General features: G+C 41.7%; 1 long non-coding RNA gene across 1 annotated transcript; it reads right to left on the minus strand.

Moving 5' to 3' along the window:
* Window positions 1-3,317: 3,317 nt before the first annotated feature.
* On the minus strand, window positions 3,318-4,616 carry LOC122011993. Its single transcript, XR_006120075.1, has 4 exons — window positions 4,228-4,616; window positions 3,880-4,123; window positions 3,698-3,782; window positions 3,318-3,364 (listed from the first exon to the last, which is right to left on the minus strand). It is a non-coding gene; the product is annotated as an uncharacterized LOC122011993 (long non-coding RNA).
* Window positions 4,617-6,702: the final 2,086 nt, after the last annotated feature.

Genomic DNA, 6,702 nt, shown 5'->3' on the forward strand with positions numbered 1-6,702 from the left:
GTTGAGCGATTATTGTGGGCAATTCACTATCAAATCGCAAATTCGGTACAAAAAGAGATTACAATTGAAAGTACCAACACTAAGTTATACCGACAACACTAAGAGGAGAACTTGTAGCTTTGGGTTGTCGAAAACTCGTCGTAGCTTCGCCGGGTCAGTTTTTGAGCAGCACGTTGATGAATAATAGCTTTTGAATTAATTATTTGAGCTGCTACCTTGACCCCCCTTTTAAACAGTGTTGGAGGCGCCTCCAAGCCTGTCCGAGGTGTTGGTTGCTACTCGGAAAACCTAATGGTTCTACTAGTCAAAAATTTTGTACAAAGGTTTGAACCTTTTTCTAGCTACCATGTGTTCTTTTAAATTAAACTTGGATCGCCTACGGAACTTAACACGTTTGATCCAAAGTTTAATTTATTTGTTCTTTTAGGTTTAGACTTGGATCTCCTGCAGAACTTAACACGTTTGATCCAAATCACCTAGGTTATTAATTCCATTAAATATTAATTTCCAAAATTGGCTTCCAGGACTGCATGGCGAGGCACATGGCCTTCTTGGATATGAGAACAACACCACCGCTTAGACAAAGCCTTTTAAGGGAAGCTAATAATTAATTTCCTTAAATAACTTTAGGTCAACCAAAAAGAACAATAAATCACAAGGAAAAGAAAAACAAAAGAACACAACATCGAAAACAAATTCGAAATACTAGAATCACATGCCTCTTGTATTTGGTATTTTTCAAAAGAAATAAAACTAGTATGATGCGGAAATTAAATACTAGTATACCTTTTCTTTTGCAAGCAAAAACCTCTAGGTCTTCTACCGTGTTCATCTTCTAAACTCGGACGTTGTGTGGGCAACGATCTTCCGAGATGAGAAACCACCAAAGCACCTTCTTCTCCTCCTTGCAAGGTTCGGCCACAACAAGAGCACCTTCAAGGATGAAGAGAAAACACCACCAATGCTCTAAGGGATGCAAGCTTTCTCTCCTTCTTCTCCAAGCTAGAATCCGACAACCACTTGATCTCCAAGAGGAAAGGAAGTTTCGGCCACAAGGATGGAGAGAAGAGAAAGGGATGAGCCGGCCACACCAAGGAAGAAAAGAGGGAGAAAATAATAGAGGTTGTTCACCTTGAAGGCTCCCAAAACCCCCTCTTTTATAATTCTTAGCTTTGGCAAATAAGGAAATTTAATTACAATAAAATTTCCTTAACTTTCCTTGACATGAATTAATTAAGAAAAATTAAATAAAATTTCCTAATTGATTATATCATGGCCGACCTCCTCATGGAGAGCAAACAAGGCAATTTTAAATCAACAATTAAAATTCCTTATTTGTCTTCGGAAATTTTAAAAAATAAAATTTCCCTTTAAAATCCCTTCATGGTTGATAAAAAGAAATCTCTATAATTTTAATTTTTCAACATGTGAATAATTTACAAAGAAGAAAAATAAAATATCTTTCCAATCTACAAATAAGGAAAGAGATTTAATCTCTTTCTTTAATCTTTTGTAGAACCTTATAAAAGAGATATTTTAATTTTTGATCTCTCCAATAAATTATATCTTTCACATAAGAAAATTTTAAAATTAAAATTCTTTTTTAATTTAATAGGGCCAGCCACCTAAGCTTGTGTCACGCCCCAGGTAGTCCCTGCCAGAAGAAATTTCGGCAGCATCTCCCCTGTACAGGTGACAATATGAATCCAGAATACATATATCTATACCTCGGCCACACACGGCCGGAACAATACACACAGATAGTAAGCAATCCCCGCAGTTATATTCAACATTTCCACACAGATATAATATGAACAATCCACGCAGTTATATAAAGAAAGAACGATATAGAATTTCGAAGATATATGTAAACATCCTACTCCACTACAAAGAAGAAAGACAAAATCCACGAAGTAATGAAAATATATCCGCAGCGGAAAACCAAAAGTAGTAAACCCAAGTGTTCGATATAAAGTCCACAATACAAAACCCACATCACAAGTATATAAGATGCAAAAACAAAATAGATCCCGACAACAGGAAATCCTCGCGATAAAGGGGCTAGCGACTGGAATCTCTCCTGATGGCCTCAACCTGAAAAATAGTAACAATGGGGTGAGTTCAAAGAACTCAGCAGGTAATCTAATAGATATGTACAACAACATATAACTACTAGCAATATCATAAGGTACAGTCTCCTAAACCATAGGATCTATAGTACAGTTTCCAAACAGTACAATCTACGGTAAAATCTCCTAACAGTATAACAGATATGCATAGCTGAAATGAACTGTAATATCCAGCAATAGGCATAAAGTATAGTCTATAGCAAGAATAATAATAAAACGATAACCGAAATAAACCAGACTCACCGCGAGGCTGGGCAACCGATCGTGAATATACAGAGATAAAATAATGAGCGAATAAGCATGTATCCCGTATGCATGTCAATCATACGCATCCATAAAATCATCCAATATGCAACAATCACAATAAATGCAATCTGTGCATATGATGAAATATGACATGGTCACCCCTGTCAGCCAGTCAGTCATCTCACACACAATGGTGAGACCGAGTGGGTAGGGCTATGACACCGTGAAGTCTACTATCACTGCCCCTGAAGAGTGACGGAGTGGACGGGATGATGTCGGAGTACACCTATCCTCCTACCTCAAATATAGTGAGGGAGCGCAATGCTCTCATCTCCCGGTACGCGATGACGGGGAGGGATCCCTGCCTGCTACCACGCTGCAGTCAAACTACCCATGAGCGGACCAGCGGAGAACTACAGAGCTAACTACCATACACACCCTAGTGCTGTGCCACTACCCATGAGTGGACACGTTGTGTGCAGGCCCATGTAGCCGGCCGACGAGCTCAACAATAATAGAGTCGTCAATTGCCCAGCAAGCAGTCATGCGATATGGTGCATGAGGCTACAATATGACATACTTGAACAAAGCCTCCTCCATATATGTGCGTGCCAAAAAGGTAAACACATATAAATATAACCATGATATACGCAGCATAGATCCAACAACATATAACAAGTATCTACAGTAACTGATCTAGTGGAAATAACACTAAATGTATCTATCCATCTCCATAACATACATAAACATAGCAAAAGGTAAAAATCATCCAATTCTAAAGTACAGCAACTAACAGAAGAAGCATGTGATAGGTATCAACTAAGCTAAGACTAGGGAAGAAATAAATCTACCATCTACCACTAGTAATTATATATAAACTATACATATCATAAGACAGTATCAAAAGATAAGTCAAAGGGTACTCGCCTCAAATAGAAGGTACTGTCAATCCAAATCCAAAGTCGAGACGCCCGTCTCGAATCAGAGTCCTATGTCAAACAAACAGTTTTATTTAGCTAAATCAAATGAATAGCTAAATAAATTCCCTAAAACTAAATTAGGTCAAAACCCTAATCAACACAATCACAACCTACCTAATTAATATGACGGTCAATTAGGGTTAGTTACCTAATCCCTAATCACCAATTAGATTAGAAATCCAATCTTAGATTAAATCCAATAGTTGACAAGGGTTAATTGTCTTAACCCTAATCATTCCATTAATTTAATCTAAGCAATTAAATCTAATCACAATCAACATAACCCTAATTCAAATCTACACATCATGCATCAACTAATCAATCAATCACCCTACACTTTACCTAAATCTCCAACCTCTGCTCTTGATTCAGCCAAAGAGGTGCTGCTGGTACTAAAACAACCCCACAGCAACAATGCATAACCTCACTGGAATCAATTGGATCACAACAGGAATCAAACAGGAATTCATTGATCAGATCAATATGGGAATCCAAGAAATCAAACAACAATCTACTCATCTTACCTTAATTCCTAGCTCTGATCTGTTGATCCACCCAAAGAAATGATGCTGCCAAGAAGGGTAGCTGCTGCTAGAGCTAAAGAAAAACTCCACAGAAATAGAACTTCGGATCCACAGAAACCACCTTGCTGAAATCAACCGAATCAAGAAGGATTCAAGCAAGCAGATGACTGATCAAGCCCACCTTCTAGCCTCTGCCTAATAGCTCAAGAACACCTCATTAAGACCTCCCCGGAATTCCTCTTCACTAGGTTCAATCGGATCACAACAACACCAGAACAGAGCACTTACCCGTGAATCAACAAGGATCCAACAACGAATCAAGAAGAAAGAAGGGTTTCAGTTGCTTACCCTCGAAATCCTAGGGCATCTTCCACACCGGTGATCGGATGGCAAGGCTCAATCCAGTGGCGTTGATCTGGGAGTCGCTGACCGTGCTAGGGCACAGATCGGGGTGAATCTAGAGAAGAGGAATCGAAGCTAGTTTACCCTCGAAGCCCTAATTGCCTCTTCACGTCGGCGACCATCTCCCTTGCTCTCGGCGTCGGGGAAGAGGAGTCGGCAACTACGGATGACCGCTCGGGCAAGGGTTGAGAAGAGATCCAGATGATCCAAGCCTCCTGGTTTGATCTCCGGCGATGTACTCCTCAGGCGACGACCACGATTGCCGAAGGTTCGCCGGCTTCGGTTCGTCCGCGAGAGAGAACAAGAGGAAGAAGGGAAAAAGTATCGGGATCATCGATGGGTTGGGGGAGGAAATAAGAAAAGAAAAAGGAAAAAGAGATTTATAATTAGAAACATTTTCTCACTTAAACGGGTATCCCAAACAGGCTCAATCTGAACCCGTTAATTCGTCCCCTCAAAACCCGTCGTACAAGCATCGAAAAATTCCCAGAAAATTTCTAAAAATTCCGAAAAATTTTGTAAGGCTATTTTCTAAATAACCCTATTAATTAAATTTTCTGAGATCTCACATCCTCCCCTACTAATAAAAATTTGGTCCCTAAATTTCGCTATAACCAACAGCAAACACTAGAATATAACCAAACAGTATAAATGCTGAAGAAACTCTAACCCACATACCTCAAGTAAATAGATGAGGGTATCGAGCTCGGATCGTATCCTCCAACTCCCAAGTAGCCTCCTCGTCAGAATGATACTGTCATCCGACTTTAACTAGTCAGACCGTCTTGTTCCGCAACTGACGCTCTTTGTGGTCCCGAATCCACATACCTCAAGTAAATAGATGAGGGTATCGAGCTCGGATCGTATCCTCCAACTCCCAAGTAGCCTCCTCGTCAGAATGATACTGTCATCCGACTTTAACTAGTCAGACCGTCTTGTTCCGCAACTGACGCTCTTTGTGGTCCCGAATCTGCACCGGAACCTCCTCATAAGTAACATCAGGCTGAATAGGAACAGATATATCTGACAGAACATGTGCCGGATCGGATACGTATCTCCTCAGTATAGATACGTGGAATACATCGTGAATGCCAACTAGAGATGGTGGTAGCGCTAAACGGTAAGCTACTGCTCCAATCCTCTCCAAGATCTGGAATGGCCCAATATATCGGGGAGCTAGCTTACCTCGAAGACCAAATCTCTTCACCCCTTTCGTGGTTGAAACTCTAAGAATTATATGATCACCAATGGAGAACTCCAGGGGTCTCCGTCTCTGGTCAGCATAACTCTTCTGACGGTCCTGAGCCTCAGACATCCTCCGTCTGATAGTGCGAACTAACACTGCATCCTGCTGAGCTCTCTGAGGTCCTAGCAGCTGGGCCTCCCCAACCTCCTCCCAAAGGATGGGTGTCCGACACGGTCTACCATACAACGCCTCAAACGGTGCCATCTGGATAACTGAATAATAGCTGTTGTTGTAGGCGAACTCCACTAATGGCAGGTGGTCCTCCCAACTGCCTCCGAAATCCATAACGCAAGACCTCAGTAAGTCCTCCAATGTCTGAATAGTCCGCTCTGACTGCCCATCTGTCTGCGGATGGAATGCCGTACTGAAACGAAGCTGTGTGCCCAAGGCCTGCTGCAGACTCCACCAGAATCCGTACGTGAACCGTGGGTCTCTTTCAGATATAATGCTCAACGGAACTCCATGCAATCTGATAATCTCTCGATAATATAACTCAGCTAATCAATCCAGAGAATCTGTCTTCCGGATCGCTAAAAAGTGTACGGATTTGGTTAATCGGTCAACGATTACCCAAATCGCATCATGGCCTCGTCGAGTCCTAGGCAATCCTACCACAAAATCCATAGTAATATGCTCCCACTTCCACTCTGGAATAGGGATCCTCTAAAGTAATCTTGCAAGTCTCTGGTGCTCAGCCTTCACCTGCTGACAAACAAGACATCTAGCTACAAAATCTGCAATGTCTTTCTTCATACCGTTCCACCAATAGGAACGCCTCAAATCACGATACATACGGGTTCCACCAGGGTGGATAGCAAATCTAGAACGATGAGCCTCCTGAAGTAACTCCTCCATGATATGGTGAGACTGAGGTACACATAATCTGCCTCGAAAATAAACAATACCCTCGTCATCTCGTGCAAAATTGGTCTGCTGTCTGGAAACTATCTGGCTGCTAATGAACTGTAAATGCTGATCTCCGGCCTGGGCCTCTCGAATCCTCATCCTGATCGACGACTGAGCAACCATGGTAACAAGAATACCCTGCTCTGTCCGTCCCTGCTCCTCAAGGCCCAACAGTCCATGACTAAAACTCGGTGACAAGCTAAAGTCCCTCTGGACTTCCTGCTAAGTGCATCAGCAACCACATTAGCTTTACCCGGATGGTAGCTAAT

Source organism: Zingiber officinale, chromosome 8A (assembly GCF_018446385.1).
Source record: "Zingiber officinale cultivar Zhangliang chromosome 8A, Zo_v1.1, whole genome shotgun sequence".
Taxonomy (NCBI): Eukaryota; Viridiplantae; Streptophyta; class Magnoliopsida; order Zingiberales; family Zingiberaceae; genus Zingiber; species Zingiber officinale.